The following is a 16,857-nucleotide window of genomic DNA, read 5'->3' as shown; positions in this document are numbered from 1 at the left end:
CAGGCAGCACAGTGGCTCTCTGCCCTCTCTTTCCCCAAGAAAACCTTAAGTCCTCCCAAGAGCGGGGACCAGGCTCTCTGCTCTCTGGACAAGGCCAGCGAGACCAGTCAAACTGGCTGAATCGCCTGGCGTGACACCGGTGTTTAATGAGGACGCGGCAACAGTTTGACAATCAGGGACTTGGACCCACTGAACACAGTTCCTGAATGGAGACCATATGAAACCTGGACCCTGGCTGCCGCCGTGCAGCATCCCCTCCTGCAGCTGCCAGGCGCCCCCATGCAGAGCCTCAGGTTTCTCTGGCTCAGATCGCTTAACTATCCACCAAAATGGCCCCCCTCCACTTCTCCCTGCCCTGACAGGTCAAACGGGGCAGAGGTGGGCTAAATTTTACATTGAGTTGCAATCACCCGATAACGAAGAGCACCCAGTGCCCACACATGAAGGGCTCTGCGGCAGGGGTGTTATGAGATTTCCTCGCAACAGCCCCATAGAGAAAGCAGGCACCCGTGTCAGGCCTATCTCCAGATCTGGTGCCCGCCCCTTGGAGACCTGCCTCAGCTGCCCAAGGGCACCGTAGCTAGTGGCAGAGCTGGGATCTGAACCCAGGCTGTCTGTGCCCAGAGCCCACATGACAGTCCACCACACCGAGGGGCCCCCTCAGCACACTTCCTCCCTTCAATCGGAAGAATCAGATTCCTTAACAACAAAGTGTCTCAGGACTGAGACCCAAAGGAAACTCCATGGGAGACGAAGCTATGTTTACACCCATACCCACACCCAGCTCACTGTCGTCAATGGGTTCACGCGCACTTACGGAGCATCTACTGTGTGCTGGTGTTATGTTAGGGGCACCAAGACTGTGGCAGGGCTCCTTTCCTCCAGGGCCCTGTTATTTAGGGAAGGACAGAGAAAAATTCTGACCCACTTGTAAGCGCAGAGAGAGAAGGGGGCTGGGGAACCCCCTCTCCAGTTATCTACCGACCACCAAGCTCTCCCCAGCGAGTGTTCCTACAACCCCCGGGGTTCTGCCACACGAATCCCTGTTTTGTGGGTGATGGTTCTAGCTAAGCTTCTGACACCACTGATACAGCAATTTTTTAAGTGAGAAATCAAACTTATTAAACCTAACTTTAAAAACCTGCCAAACTCTTAAGTTCCAATCAGAATTAGCTCCCACACCCTCACTTCCAGGGCTGACCTGGGACAGAAGGCTTCCCAAGCCCCCTCTGCCACCCACCTGCTACAGCAGAGCTCCCAGCTGCAGAGGGCAGACTGTAACCTCGCCGGCTCACACTGAGCCCAGGCTCTAGGAGCAGCCCAATTACACAGGCAATTACCAGTACACAGTTCAGAGCCCATCGACGATGAGCAGAGGAGGGCACAGCCGGGCCTGAGGGACCTGCGGGAGATGCCAGCGCAGGCTATGAAGGGCCAGGCCCAGAGGTCACAAGTCGGGCACTTCTTGTTTTTCCCTCTGGAATCTCAAGGGAACTCAGCCTACTAATTTCTCTTTCTTTAAACAAACTTCAATGAAACTTACATTAGAAAATAAGAGTGTGTACAATCCATTACTTCCAGGTCCCCTCTCCCTAGACCCCACGTGACTGGCCAGCCAGTACCCCCGGCTCCTCTCACCTTACCTTCGGACACCCTGAAGCCTGCAGCCTTGCCCACCTGTTGACAAAAGTCCATCATTTATTAGGCACCAAAGGACCTGAGCCACTTGCGGGTCACAGGGCGATCAGATCAAATGTTCTTCTGAAAAGGGAACACAAGAGTTGGGGCAGGGAGAGGGGGCAGGCAGACAGCACCCAGACAGCCCCTGGGACACACCCCAGTCTGGCAGCCCTGGCTCTGGGCAGGAGGAGAGGAGCCGACCAAACCCTCCCTGCTCTTATCTGTGGTCCAAAATTCACGGGCAGGTTCAGTTTCTCTCCACCCAGGTTCGGAGGCCCTTCCTCCTCTGCAAGCAATAGCACCAAGCACGGCTCAGCCCAGGAGGAGGAGAAAATGGGAGACCAGAGGGGAAATGGTGGAAACGCGCCTGTATCCATGGCACGTAACCAGGGGCAGGTGCTATCAGTAACCTGATTATTTTACAACTGGGGTCACTTTCTCGGGAACTGGGTTCCTGGTGCCTCTGAAGTTGAGCCATTTGCATCCTCCAGGACAGGGATCCTGGGCTTTGCCTCCACAACATTTTCCAGGCCTTTCCTAGAGCTGTAACTCTATCTCTACCACTTGCTTTGAGAGAGAAAAGGAGGAGGATTTGCTGTGAATTTAGTGCAGTTGTGAGCCGTAAGCCCTGACCAGGAGCCTTCTTGGGTGTGTGTTTCAGAGGAGGGGCGGAAGGCAGGCATGGGCCAGGCAGGAAACAGAGCCCCTCTCTGTCCAGCCCTTGGGGTCTTTTTGATGAGAGGCTGAAGCTCCTGCCAGAAACACCACCAGGCTCAAGGCAGTTGCCCTGGCACCGGCCCTAACCCAAGCAGGCGGGCACCAAGACGGAGAAAGTGAGCACCTCCTTCAGGAACACCTGCAGGCCCCTTCCAGGCCCTGGAAATTCTTCAGTGCGAGGCAATTCCCCCCCTTGTCTCCATGTCAGCGAGCATTACACACACAGCCTTCTGAGCATGCCAAGGAGGTACTGAACCGCATTTGACCCCAACTTAACCACTTCAGTTCATCAGATGGCTTATTAATGAGAGACGAAAACCCTCCAGGATCCAAGGCAACAAGGGTTCAAATCCCTGTTGGGAAGGAACAGCACAAATGAAATCATAGGGTGGTCGGAGCCACAGCTCCCGGGAGCTGCGGGGCCCCAAGGCTGCTGCTCTGCTGCTTCCCAAGCCCACCTGGCCCAGGGGAGGAGGCCAGCCTCCCGGGGACACTCCCACAATTCCACTCCTTCCTGCCAGCGCACCTCCTCTGCTTCCTAGTCGTACAAGCATACAGGCTCATCTGGGAAATGGGAAGTGGGGAGGGCTGATACTGATCACCTAGCACATTCTAGGTAGCCCCCCCCACACACACACACACGCACACAGCGTCTGTCAGAAACATGTTCGCATCTACACAGGGACGCTCTGTTGTCTTTGCTGTCATGGGTGCCTGGATGCTGGGGTGAGCATTTTCAACACCTTCCTACTAGTGTATTGAGTGTAAAATGGGCTTTTGTTTCCCAAGCAAAGGCAACTGGCTGTCTTCCCAGCACTCCTCACCACGAGGGCCTCACTGATACCCCAGGCCCTGCCTTGAACAGGGGTCTCTTTAAAAGGGAGGCTGGAGAGATGAGCTTCAGTAGACAGGGTTCTTCCAGCCAAAAAGAGGGCTGGAGAGAAATCACTCTGCACTAATCCCCTGCAGGAGTTTCCTTCCAAGAAAAGGGCCCAGACAAGTCAAAAAAGTTCTTGAGCAACTCAGGGGCAGTTCAGCTCCACATGGCCCCAGGGTGACTGAGGCCACAAAAGCTTCCCCAAATCGGCCTTTCCAGCTGGGAGGAAGGCCCTGGGGGCTGTGTTCCCGCTGTTCCTCAGGAAGGTGCTGAATGGGGTCTTGGCACCCAGCCATGGTGCAAGGGTGTGGGAGGAGGTGCTGTCTCAAACCCTGACTCTCCAGGACAAGCCCACCTTGAGATGGGGTCAAATTAAGCTTGATATTATTCATTCACGGTCACACTGAGGCCCTAATGGTTTTCCAATATAGGGGTAATTTACTACCTGGGGGCTAAACTACCACTGGGGCCTGGGCCCTAAATGGGTCTTTCTCCCAGAATGACCTGAAATCCAGAAGCAGGGGGCAAGGCAAGAAAGGGCCCCTGGTCAGGACTCTCTCCTGAGGAGCTGTGAGAGCCCCACAGCCCTCTCCCCATGCCCCCCACCTCGTAGGACAGGGGCCCAGGCTGGGGTTTCCAGCTGATTCTGGGATAAGTAGGGCTTTATCTCAAGGGAGGATCTATTTCAAGCCACAATCCTTCTCAGAAAGAGGAGGAAATCACAGAGTCCAAACACCATTTCAGGTGAAATGAGGAGGTTATTAATCTCCCCTCAGAGCAGACAGAAAGAAAAATCAATGTTTTAGAGGGGGGAAAAAGGTTCCATTTGAATTAATAGGTTTGTGGCTTCTCCATTGATCGGTGCCTCTTCACACTTTCTTTTTGTGCTTTTGTGTTCTTGGGGAGGAGGGAGGAAGAAGGGAATGGGGAGGAGGGGGGTGGGCCTCCCGATAAGGAAAAGGACGCTCTAACCTTAACCTTTCTCCAGGAATAATGCTAATTAGCGAGGCTTAGTGAGAACTTCCCCCAGGAAGCGCGGCCCGCTAGGGACGACCGGACTCGGGCAAACGCAGCTCCAGGTGGGATTGGGGGGTGGGGAGGGGGGTCACTTCTGAACCTGAGCTGCTGGAATAAGAACGCGAATGGCACTCCCCCACCCCGCCGCCGGAAAAAGTGTCCAGCCTTGGAGAAGCGGAGAGCGGCGGACGGAGGTGTAAATCCAACTTAACCCGGGCGCGCGCCCTCACTCTGGCCAGCTGCCCCCGCCCCATGTGCCCCCGTCAGTAAGGAATGCCCCTGCCACAGGGGCCGCCGACGCCTCCAGCTTCCGCTCCGACCGAACACTTGCCAGGGGCATCAGGTCCGCTCCGGGGAGGGGCGGGGGCCTGCCGAAGTGGGCTCAACTCTGCAAACCTCGTCTCAACTCCCCGCGCCGAGGCAGGGAGCCCCTCCCTGCCACTCTACGCTTCCCGTCCTCACATCTCCAAACAGTCCACTTCCCTTCTCGCTACGGCCGCGGTGGCGGCAACCCGAGCCTGACCCCCACCCCGCCGCCTGCGAACGCCTTCCTCACCGGGACGCGGTGCCGAGCCCGCTGCAAACTGTGTGGCCGCAGCACAATACCGCGGCGCGGCGCACACAATCACCGCCCCCCAGGACCGGCGGCGCGCACGGCCCGGGAGTGGGGTGCGCCCGGCGGCCCCCGGCACTCGGGGCCGGGCACACCTCTCGAGCACCCCGCGGCCCCCAGAGTGCAGGCTTCACGGCCCCCACCCCATTCGGTCACACTCACCCGCCCCCCGCCCCAGCCCACTCCGCCTAGGGCGCAGCCGCTTCCGCGCGCCCCCCTCCTCAGCCCCGGTGCAGGAAGCTCCCCCGCGTCCCCCTCCCCGGAACCCCCCCAGCTTCCCGCCCCCCTAACCGCAGCTCAACGGCCGGCGGCAGCAGCGAAAGAAGGGGGGCGGCGGCCGGGGGCCCGGAAACGGCCCGATCGCGGGGATCCGGGCCGGACTCCGTACCTGGGCGGGAGGCGAGGCGGAGACAGACGGTCGGGCTAGGCGAGTGAGCGGGGCGGGCGGCGGTGACAGCCCTACAGCTCCAGCTGCTGCTGCTGCTGCCGCCGCGGCCGCCCGGGGAGAGGGACTGGCACCGCCGCGGCGCGTCACTGCCCGGCCCGGGGGCGGGGGTGGCCAGGGGGAGGGCCCAGGCGAGCGGCGGCGGCGGCGGCGGCAGCGGCGGCGGCGCCGCGGCCGGGAGGGAGGAAGGGGGAGGGGGGCACCGGGCAAGGGGAGGCGGGGGAGGGGGGCGGGACCCGGCACGGGGCGGGGGCCGGGGGGAGGGGAGCACTGGGAGGGCGCACGCTGGGAGAGTAGGAGGGGCAGCAGGAGGAGGAGGTGGAGGGGCGGGAGGGAGGGAGGAGTGGGCACTGGGGGAGGGGGAGAGAGGAAAAGGAGGCACCCAGAGAGAGGAGAAAGGAGGGAGAGGCGGGGGGGTGGGGAGAGGAGGAGGAAGGAGCGGGTGCCGGGCCAGGTACGGGGGGAGGGATGAGGGCGCGCTGGACGCGCCGCCGCGCTCTCTGTGGGGAGAGCTCTCTTAAGGGGGAAGCGCTTGGAGGAAGATTCTTGCCGGGGTCTGAGCCCGGGAAAGAAGGCGGTGGGGTCTGTGCCCGCCCCTTGCTCGCGGAGGACTCAGTCTTCGAGTCCGGGGTGGGGGCTGGGGGGCGCCCGGTCGGCTCTCCGCGTTCAGACCAGAAGAGGAGACACTTGGCCCAAAGAAAGTGACTCGGGCACCATTAGGAACTCCCGGCACCCTGGGGCCTTCGGACAGCCCTCGACCCCTGCGCGTCTTCTGGTTCCCCGGGGACTTGGGTCCTCGCTGGGCGGGGCTGCTGGGCCAGAGGGCTGGGCCCCCCGGCGGTCAGAGCGAGACCCAGCTCTGGGAAAGACAGGCACGTGGTCGGCTCTGTGCCGCCCCCTCACTCTGGGCCCCCCCTTTTCTCGATCAAGTTCAAGCTCGGGCTCCTCGGCTTGCTGCCCATTCGCTGCCCCCTCCCCTCCCCCTCCCCTATTCCGCACCATCTCGCCTCTTCACTCTTCCTTTGTCTCTTTCCCACCACTTAGTTTACACCCTCCCCTGCTCCCCTTCTTCCCACTGGCGGGCGCCGAAGAGTCCGACTGCGCTCACCTGTCAGACCCAAACATTTCAACCATCTCCAGCGCCCGCCGCCGGCCTGCTCCCGGCTCTCTCCCCGCCCCACCTCCCGCCGGACATTGTGCTCCTCTAGACCACACAGTTCGGGCTCCTTAAGGCGCACAAGATACAGTTGTAAAGTCATAGGATAACATCAAGAAATGCTGCTCCATCCCAGACCCGGGCGCGCACTGTCCACAGACACAGAATCGCAGTAGGGGAAGGACCCACGCGGATCAGAGACGCAGTGCTCCGCGCAGTCAGACCTCATGCACCTGGGGTGCAGGAGAAGGCGGCGCCGGGCGTTGCGGTGGTGGGGGACCCTGGACCTCTGAGCAGCCTCAGACTCAGCCTGAAACATAACACGCTCGTACCCCGACAGCAGAATTAGCCCCCGACAGAGAAGATTGGTCAGGGCGGATTCTCCCCTCCCCAAATCCACACCCTCCAACAGATCAGCCTTCAGAAAATCTTGTGCTTTAACGGGGATGGAGAGCTGCCCTCGTGGAATTCTGTGAGGAAATGGCCAAAAAACAAAACAAAACAAACCAATAACGATCCCACCACCTGGTTCCTCTGGTCGCATCCAAAGAGGAGGGGCAATTTCTACTGACTTTACGCTACAATTCATTCACAGTGAAACCAGCAAAGAAGAGAAAACGAGACAGCCACCGCGATTGTTTGCAATTTTGAAACAGACTGCCTTTAACCCTCCAACTTTTTTTCTGTAAAAAGCCTTTTTCTTTCTTCCACTGAAAGCTTTGCATTGTGAACAATCCGAGGTAAACGAGGCTCCCTCTACAGGTACGAGTTGGAAGTACAACACCGCAGGTTCAGGGCTCAGTATTCACCCATTAGAAAAATAAAAAGATGACAACACATCAGATTAACAGCACACCGACTTCCTTCTGCACACGCTAAAGATTTTACTGTCAATATAAAAGTCACACTTTGTTTTTAAAAGAGGCTCTAAGCATGTCACTCATTAGCACCTTTTATCCCTAAAATCAAATGTGTTTTCAAACCAATTCACTCTTCCCACTTTTCTCTATGAGATCTTTATTTCTCATCCTTTGTGGTGGGGGACAGTTTGGAAACTTCATTGTCTGAACGTCCACACACCAATAATGATTTTTAGAATTAATTAGTGGCCACGAATCTTCAGTTCATACAGGGAAATATGGGTGTTTCCAACATGGGAACTGTCCTTCCTCACTCTGAAAATGAGATAATTCAGGCCCAGGATTTCCCATCTCTTCCCACCACATTTCTAGAGACCTCTGACTTCTCCTGGCCTGAGTCACTATTTCACAGCGGTGGTGGACATCTGGGCTTGAAATATAAAGCGAGATCCAGCTGATGTTCAAAGGTGGAATTGAACCCAGATAAGCCACCTCTTCTCTGACTAATAAGAGAAAGAGCTAGTACGCCAGGAGGGCAGAGCAGTGATTTTCTCTAGGCATGAAATGTGAACTCATTTACCATCCCTGAGATAAAACAGCCCCAGCCTCACTCGATACACAGGAAGCGGTTGGGAGCCCTGGAGAAGCCTGGCTATTTAGTAGCACGGCGAATTAGGTGAGTTTTCATGTGTGCTGAAGCCTGCAGAAATCTCCCGGCTCCTTAATTCCTGCAGAAGCTGCCACTCCTTGAGTAACCTTGTGTAGGTTGCTCTCTGTGTCTTTGCGCATATCCTTAAAGTGGCCACAGCATGGGTCCCAACAAGGAATGACATAACCTAGTCTCTTGACCACTAATTCTCCCAGTGATGTGTCTCTTCTTCCAGCCCCAGGCTGGTGGGAGACCATGACAGAGAAGGGCTGCTCTGGTCTGCTTAAGGCGGCGGTACTGCCTTCATGTCCCCTCCAGGCTCTGCAAACAGTGGGTGCCTTTGTAAATGGCAAAATTGGCAGGGCATTTGCTCTGTGGAGCTTCTTAAGCAGCAAACCCCTCCAGGCGGATTCCCATATGAAATTAGCACGCTCTGTGAGCAGGGACCTGGCCACTGGAACCAGAGGTTGCGATTAGGAATAACAGGATCTTAGTGTGACCAGAACAGATGCTATTCAAGCATCTCAAAGCATAAAAAAAAAAAAAATTATCCCTGCAAATTACTTATTAATGATAAAAGGCACACGTGCCTGCACAATGGAGAGACTGGCAGACACCCCCAATCAAGTGATCAAATGCAGCAGACCCCGAAGTAGAACCACCTGACACGATGTGCTTACTTCCTGAAGGGATGCAATGAGAGAACATAGCATTACCTATGTTATGTTCTCCCCATGTCAAGTCCTCCCCTCCAAAATGCTTAACCTGCATCTGATCATGAAGAAACAACCATACAAGAAATACTGAAAGAGAGACTCCACAACACAAGTATCCCGGACACTTCAAAAGATGCACTGTCATTAGTTTGACTGTTCTTTTAATCACGAGACTAATGAGAAAAAACATTGAAATGCGAAGTTTGAATCTTGGTTGGATCCCAGAGACAAAGAGTGAGGTGGTGATGGGGTGAAGGAGACGCAGAGGATGGGGGCGGTGAGGGGTGGAGGGGAGACAGGGGTTGAGGGTGGAGATAAGGTGGGCTCTGGGCTGAGTGGTCAGGGAAGGCCCCTCTCGGGAGTAAGCCCACATGTGCTCTGACCCCAGGATGCTGGAAGCTGACAGCGGGGTGAAGACTTGGGGGCACCGTCTTGCAGGCAGAGGAAACAGCTGGTGCAAAGGCCCTGAGGTGAGAAGGGGCTTGGCATGTTTGAGGACTTGAAAGCTACCAGTGTATTTAGAGCGTGGGGGAGGGTGGGAGGAGGTAGGGGTGAGAGGGCACGCAGGGCCAAGCACTCAGAGCCTTGGACACCACCGTTAGGTGTGTGTGGATTTTATTCTAAGAGCAAGGAAATCACGCCATCTAAATTATGTTTTTAGATCAGAGGAGATGAAATTATAAGGAAGCAGGAGTGGCATCCGGGAGACCACTGAGGAGGTGGACTAGAAAGAGTCTAGGCAAATGGGACTGGTTCCAATTCTGGCTCTGACACCAAACAAGTGTCCTTGGGCACCAGTTTCCTCATCTACAAAGCAGATAATGAGATAGTATGTTTAATGTATTTGACACCAAAATGTCCCCTCTGACATCAGAAACTGTGGTGTCCGGCCTCCCAGCTCTCCCGATGATCCTTCCCCCTCCTGGTATCACACCCTTGGTCCCCTGGCACAATGGATAGGGCTGTGGAAAATGAGGGTCTATGACTTCTGAGGTTAGGTCATAAAATACAGCTTGCTCTTTTCCCCAGAGGGAGTACTCGGTAAATGGTAGCTTTTACCGTCATCCTCAGGAGTCTACATTTTCACAGTGCTGGTCAGAACCCTCTCCACAAACGCTGTACCAGTTTCCTCAGCAGCCAGCAGCAGCTGGTAGTTGTCATTTCACTACACACTTGTCAGCGCTTAGTATTAGCAACCTCCTTTATCTCTGTCAATCTGAGAAGTGAAAAATGGTGTCTCTCTCTGCCCTCTTCATTTGGGAATGTGAGCCTATATTTATGTGTATCGTGCGTTTATTGGTCACTTGTCATTCTTTTCCTTTTTTAAACAATCTATTCATATTCTTTGCCCTTTACTTGAGTTGGTGGTTTGTTTTTTGGTAAGAACTGTTTAGAAAGGAAGGGAATTCATCCTTTGTCATATATTTTGCAAACATGTTTTCCTTTGTTGTCTTTTTATTTATGATGGGATTTTTTGCCATATGAAAATTTTCCTTTTTTTTTTTATATTGTCTCATTAGGTTTTTTTTTTTCCTTTAGGGCTTTAGGATTTCACGTCAAAACAAAAGGTTTTTCTTTTTCCACTCTAAAATTATAAATGTAATTCACCCATATTTTCTTCTAGAGCATTTATAGCTTCATTAGAGTTAAATCTTTATTCTATCTGTAATTTCTCTCCATATAAGAAGTGAGGTGAAGATCTAGCTTATTTTGTTTTTTAATGCCTATCCTAGTTGTCCCAATACCATCTTTTTTTTTTTTTGGCTGTGTTGGGTCTTCGTTGCTACTCATGGGGGCTGCTCTTCATTATGGTGTGCGGGCTTCTCATTGCAGTGGCTTCTCTTGTTGTGGAGCACGGGCTCTAGGTGTGCAGGATTCAGCAGTTGTGGCACGCAGGCTCAGCAGTTGTGGCTTGCGGGCTCTAGGTCGCAGGCTCAGTAGTCGTGGCGCACGGGCTTCGTTGCTCTGCGGCACGTGGGATCTTCCCGGACCAAGGCTCAAACCCGTGTCCCCTGCATTGGCAGGCGGATTCTTAACCACTGCACCACCAGGGAAGCCCCCAATACCATCTTTTAAATAACTCATCTTTATCCACTGATTGGAAGTGCCATCTTTATAGTATACTAATTTCCCCTTACTTTTGGAATTGCCTATTCTACTGATCTGTCAATTCCTGTCCCAATAGCATAGCTCTGGAATATATTTTAATATCTGGTAGGGCCAGCACTCACCTCTACCTGCCATGAACTGTCCCTGCCCGCAGCATAATAAAGACAAACTCTTGCCACAGCAGGGAAGGCTCCAGGTGCAGCACAATTACGGCAAACGGTGAGGGGGGGGCACGTTCTGACTGAGGGGCTGTTGGGGGGGTGGTTCCTGGAAGAGGTGACATCTACTCTGAACCAAAGAAGGCGGGAGGAATGTGACAGGTGGCAAGTGGAGAGGGCATCTCGGTAGGAAGAAGAGCGGGGATAGAAGCTCCAGGGCTTCACACATGCCTGGATTCGAAATACCTGATCTGCAGGTTGGGTAGTAACTCAGCTTATCCATTTATTCTTCACATTCACTGATTTTTGCCCAGCTGGCTGCAACCTCATAGTTGGTTTGACACCTTGGTTGAAATCTAGGAGAAACTGTCCCATGCCGTTTCCTCACTCCTTCTCTATTCAGATACATTTCCCATGATGCGTATCACTAAGAGTCTGACTTGTTGAAATACACTTTCCTAACAACCATGACGAAAGGTAGAAATTACAATTTGATCAGTTGCCTTTTCAGAAACGTGTTGCTTTAAAATGTCATCAATTAATCTCTCTTACTCCAAAACCTTCAATGGCTCCCAGTCACGGGCAGAATCAAGTTAGAGCTCTCTGGCCTGGTGTTTAAGGGCTTCCACAGCCCTGCTGGCCTTACAGCCTTCTGTTCCAAACTGTGAACTCTGCTTCAGACTCACAACTGCTGTCCCTCAACTGCCCATGTGTGACCCCCTTCAAGCCTTTGACCATGCATGCTTCCAGACACACGTTTTTTCCACAAAAATGTATAGACCCCCTACCACATGCCAGGCACCATGATTACTATGGGTGACACAACAATGAACAACACAGATACAGGTCTTCCCACCTGTAGCCTGCAGGCCAGCAGGAGAGAGAGAGATTAATCAAATGACCACAAAGGTTTTAGTCACCAGATATATATTCGGTTTGTACTTGACAGTTGTGGGACCTGCTAGGAACGAAGTGCCTAGTTATGTGAGAAGGACATAGTGGATCCTGGAGGGCTCCACTGAGGAGGTGACATTTAAGTTGGGTATTGAAGAATGCATGGGCGTTCACTAGGTAGAAATATACTCTGGGCCATTAACAAAGACATCCTCCACCCCTGCCAGATCTAGGCCCCTCTGAACTCAGAGCGTCAGTCTCACAGACCACCCAGCTGGCTCTGGTGGCAGGTCTCCGTCAGTCTTATATCACTTAATGCACCTGTAGTACTTCCCATTTCCTCAGCTATACCTCATCTCCCCAACTGGACCATGAGCTCTCAGGGGCTGGGACAGGCTCTCAGGTGGCAGAGTCCCCGGTAGCATCCTGCACACAGTAGGGACCTACCACTGCATCACTCGGGACCCCATCCTGCCCACTGCCCAGCACAGCCCTGATGTCTGCAACAAAGCTCTGAATTAAGCGCACCCCCCCCCCCCTTAATGCAGACCACACTTTGGAGCTCCCCAGAGAGGGCACCTACCTCCTCTCTCCCTTCTTTCCTGGCACCTTCGGAGAGGCTTGGCCAAAAAGCCAAGGCCAGCTGCAACCTGGCACTACTGCTCCTGGGGGTGCACACAACAAAAACGAGTACAGATGGTCCCCAAACACGCCACGATGGTCACAGCAGCCCTTTTCACAGCAGCCCTGGCCTGGACACTACCAAGTGTCCATCAGCGGAGAATGGATGATGGTGGCACATCTACACGGTGGAATACTGCTTCAGCGATGGAAAGGAACAAACTAGTGGTGCAGGCCCCAACACAAGGACTCTCACGAACTCATGCTTGTGGGCAAAGGAGCACACACGTGCCACAGCAGAACAGGCAGAAGCAATCTGTGGTATCAGAGGTCAGGAGAGTGGCCACCCTTGCCAAAGGTGAGTGACCGGAGTGGGGGCTCAAGGGTCTTTGTGGCGCTGACAAAGTTCTGTTTTTCGATGTGAGAATTGGTCACAAGAGGTGGATTCAGTTTGTAAAAATTTACTGAGCTGTCCACTTAATGATACGTGTTCTTTTCTGTATGCGTGTTATACTTCCATAAAAGTATGAAAAGGGGGAAAAAAGCTGAGGCCAGTTACCATAGCTGAGGCAGCTTAGAGCTTGGTGTAATCCATTATGGCGACCCATACACTACCAGGCACCCGTGCTGGGTGGTAGGATATGTTACCTTATTGGACCAGTCAAATAACAAGGGTGATTTAACTACCACTTTGCACACGAAGATAGTGGCTGTGGGAGGGAGATTAAATGACACAGCGAGTCCCCTGACAGCTCAGAGACCAGGGGACATGCCCACAGTCACAGAGCTAAAAGCTAGTGGACGTGCTGGGGTTTGAAGCAGGGTGAGCTGGTCTCCAGGGTGCATGGTGGGCCCCTGCCCAGGTGGGGCTGCTGAGATGTACCGCGGGGCACTGTGCTTCACCGACCTCCAGCAGAGCAGAGAGAGGAACCCTCTAGAGCGAGTCTGGGGCTGGGTGGGCAGAGGTTTCCCCCGGGGTTGAGGCTGCTCCGAGGTGGTCAGCCCCTGCCTGGAACCTCAGCTTCTCCGTGCAGCCCCTGAGGGCGGCTGGGCCTGGGAGTCTCCTGGGAGGCAACTCCGGCTGCTCCTCAGCAGGTGACCGGAGGAGAGGCAGAGCCCCTCTGCGAGCTGAGCGAGACGCTGGGAAACTGGGGCAGGTGGTCCCTCCGTGACGGAGGCTGCAGGTGGGGGTCGTGTGGGGGGACGGGTAGCAGCCAAGGCTTTGGGGCCAGAGATGCTGCACAGAGGCCTTGCTGGTGGCTGGCGTCCTGTGTTTGACGGTCAGCATCTAAGGTGGGGTAGAGCAGGGGGCGTGTTTTGCTTGCATTCAGGCCCTTCCTCGGGTGTGATCTCAGGCAGGAGACTTAACTTCTCCAAGCCTCAGTTTTTTCATCTCTGAAATGGGGCACAATAATAGAAGCTTGTTTCTGAAGACTGCTGTGCGCTTAAATGCAGGGATGCCTGCCGGGCGCTGGACTGATGCCTGACACAGAACACCTGCCCAAACCCTAGTTATTGTTAATGATGATGATGTGAAAGATAAGTAATTAATGATACAGACATCAGTCAACAAACATTTCTTGAGCCCTACTGTGTGCCAAGGCCTGACCCAGGTGAGGGGACTGTGGTGGTGAGATAAGCAGACCCAGGCCCGTGCCCATGAAGCTGCTGGTGCAGGGGGCCTTGGCCTGGCCCTAAACCTCACCATCACTTTCTTTCTCCTTTCCCTTCTCCCCCCCACCTCCCTACCCATCCCTTGGGAAATAGCAGCGTTAATGTGGGAGGGAAACAGGCTCTGCCTCTCACGCACTTTGGGGAGTTACCTGAGCTCCCTGACACGGAGCCTCAGCTTCCCCATGTTGTCTGTAAGGGACCCAGCACACAGAAGGCCTCGAAAGATGGTTCCTGCTCCCTCCCTGCCACCCCCTCCTCTCTTCCCTTCCTCCCTGCTTCCGCTCTGTTTCCTTCCCTCACTATTCTTTTTTTTCTTTTGATGTGGACCATCTTTTAAAGTCTTTACTGAACTTGGCACAATATTGCTTCTGTTTTACATGTTGGTTTTTTGGTCGTGAAGCATATGAGATCTTAGCTCCCTGACCAGGGTCGGACCTGCAGGCCCCTGCATTGGAAGGCGAACTTTTAACCACTGGATGGCCAGGGAAGCCCCTCCCTTACTATTCTTCCCCCTGCCCAAGCCTTTGGCAAACTTAACACCCAAAGGCATTGTCAAGCTCAAATGATGGTGCCCAGGCCATGGCAGATACTGTGGACTAACTTACCTGATAGCTAGACTCAACATTTCTCTCTCCCTTGTCTGAACTACAGAAGGTGGGAAGTGAAATTTTTTCTTTCCCAGCCCCCACCCCCCCCCTGCACCCCCGCAGCTGGAAGTGGCCATGTGACCCTGGCCAATGAGATGTTAACAAAAGTGTACTGGCAACTCTCTGGGAAAGCTTTTGCTTTGCTGGACTAAGCTTACGCCACCCCTTCCCGTCTTCTTCTCACCCTGAATGTGGACAAGATGGCTGAAGCAATAGCAGCCAACTTGCTAGTGTGAGGAAAAGGTCAATAACGTCACAGAGACACCAACCCAACATGGCTGACATCAACACCAACAGCTGCGCCACCACTCTTCCTATTTCAGGTGTAAAAAACCTTCATGTTTTGTTATAGAGCCAGCTGGGTTTTTAGACCTGTAGTCAAAAGCATCCCTGTCTGATTCACAGGGCTCCTGTTTATGGATGGACTGGACAGTAAGGACCCCAGACCCATGTGGCCTTTTCCCTAGACTGTCAGGTCCTTAAAGAGACTGAGGAGGGGGGTTGTGTCAGGGCACCTGCTGTGGCTACTGCGGTGCAGGGTGGGGGAGGACTCTGCAGAGGGAAAGGTGCCAGGCTCTGCACAGGTGTGCCCGGGCACTTCCCGAGCCACAGCAGTGTTCCAGGTAAAGAGCATCTTCTGTTTCTGTCCTATTTTTTCTTGAGGCACTTGGAGCTGTTCCAAACATCCAAGCCTCCCAGCAACCATGGGGCTGGCAAGGCATAGGCTCTGTCACTCACGTCTACTGAGGAGGAAGCTGCAGGAGAGAGGGGAGCGGCCAGCCTGGGGCCGGGCTGCCTGTGGTCATGCTGGGCTGAGCCCCTCTCCCGCCTGTCTGCAGCACCCCAGCCCAAAGCTCAGGGCAATCCAGGCCCTGTTATTTACTGCTGAAGGCTGGAGGTGGGCTGGCTGGGGGCAGGAAGGGCAGGTGGGCAGAGCTCTGGGCCCCTTTCCCAGCGACATGCCTGCCTCCTGCTGACCCCTGACACACTAACTTCCTCCCCAGAAGAGTTTCCTTGAAGAAAGGGGTTCCTCTGTCCAAAAGCAAATTTTGAAAACCACTGAAGTCTGGCCCAAACGTGCTGTTCCAGTAACAGGGAAGCTGCAGCTTGGAGAAGTGAAAGTTAGGCAGCTGGTGCGGGGCAGGGCCACACCTAGGGTCGGAGTCGACGGGCTCTCTTGGCCGCTCATCTCCACTTGCTGTCACCTCCAGTTAAGCCCCTGCCCTCCTCTGGAAGAGGAAGGTGCGCCTTGAGGTTCCACGTGCACACGACAGGTGGGCGAGAGAACACTGTCCTCTGCAGGCTGCTCGGGCTTCTCCCAAGCACATCTGCCCCTCACTCCGCTGTCCTAGTCCCCTTGCTGTTCCCAGCCTAGGGCCTTTGCACTCACTGTCTGCTCCACCGGGCCACCTCCTATCAGTTGGGTCTCGGCCTGGATGCCATCTTTTCAGAGAGGCCTTCTCACCCAGAGGCGCAGTCTATCGATGGTCTCTATTTTAATTCTCCGCCCTAAACATCGCACTTTTGCATATCTTTTTTTCTTTCTTGTCTTGTTTATCATCTCTATGGCCTGTGAACTCCCAGAGAGCGGGCTCCCTGTCTGTCTCAGGACAGTGTCTGGGACGTTGAAGGAACTTAAATGATTGTTGAATGAATGAAGGAGGAGATTTTTTAAAAACTATACACACAGAGGGTCGCAGGGAGGGCAAGGGTCTGGAGGGCTGTGAGCAGAAGCGTGGGCCTTTGCCTCCTCCGTCTGAGTGGAGGTTGGGGAGCTCCCAGCCCGCCGTGGGTCGATGCCTGGTCCCCGTATGAGTAAAACAAGGCAGGCAGCACAAACAGTGTGACACTTCTGTGCCACCCTCAAAAAAAAAAGAAAAAGGCCGGTTAATGAGGTGAACACAATCACAACCAGGAAAAATCCTGGCCATGCTTCTTCGAGTCCACCCAGAGCCATTATCTCTAATTGATCTCCAGACATCAGCTACTGAAGCGTCTGAACCCCTCCTGCATTTTCCAGGTCT

General features: G+C 54.3%; 1 protein-coding gene across 4 annotated transcripts in view; it reads right to left on the bottom strand.

Moving 5' to 3' along the window:
• NOL4L (nucleolar protein 4 like) overlaps positions 1–16,857 on the bottom strand; it is a 130,449-nt gene that overhangs the window by 33,460 nt on the left and 80,132 nt on the right. Inside the window, exon 1 of one of the 4 annotated variants that reach the window (XM_032605277.1) lies at positions 5,293–5,400. The exons of the other annotated variants lie outside the window; for them this stretch is intronic. The gene's annotated coding sequence lies outside the window, so the exon portion shown is untranslated. Of the gene's footprint in view, positions 1–5,292; positions 5,401–16,857 lie in introns of those variants that run through there. 4 annotated transcript variants of the gene reach the window in all.

The sequence above is a fragment of the Phocoena sinus genome, chromosome 15 (genome assembly GCF_008692025.1).
Source record: "Phocoena sinus isolate mPhoSin1 chromosome 15, mPhoSin1.pri, whole genome shotgun sequence".
NCBI lineage: Eukaryota > Metazoa > Chordata > Mammalia > Artiodactyla > Phocoenidae > Phocoena > Phocoena sinus.
This window is presented reverse-complemented; position numbering and strand designations above follow the sequence as displayed.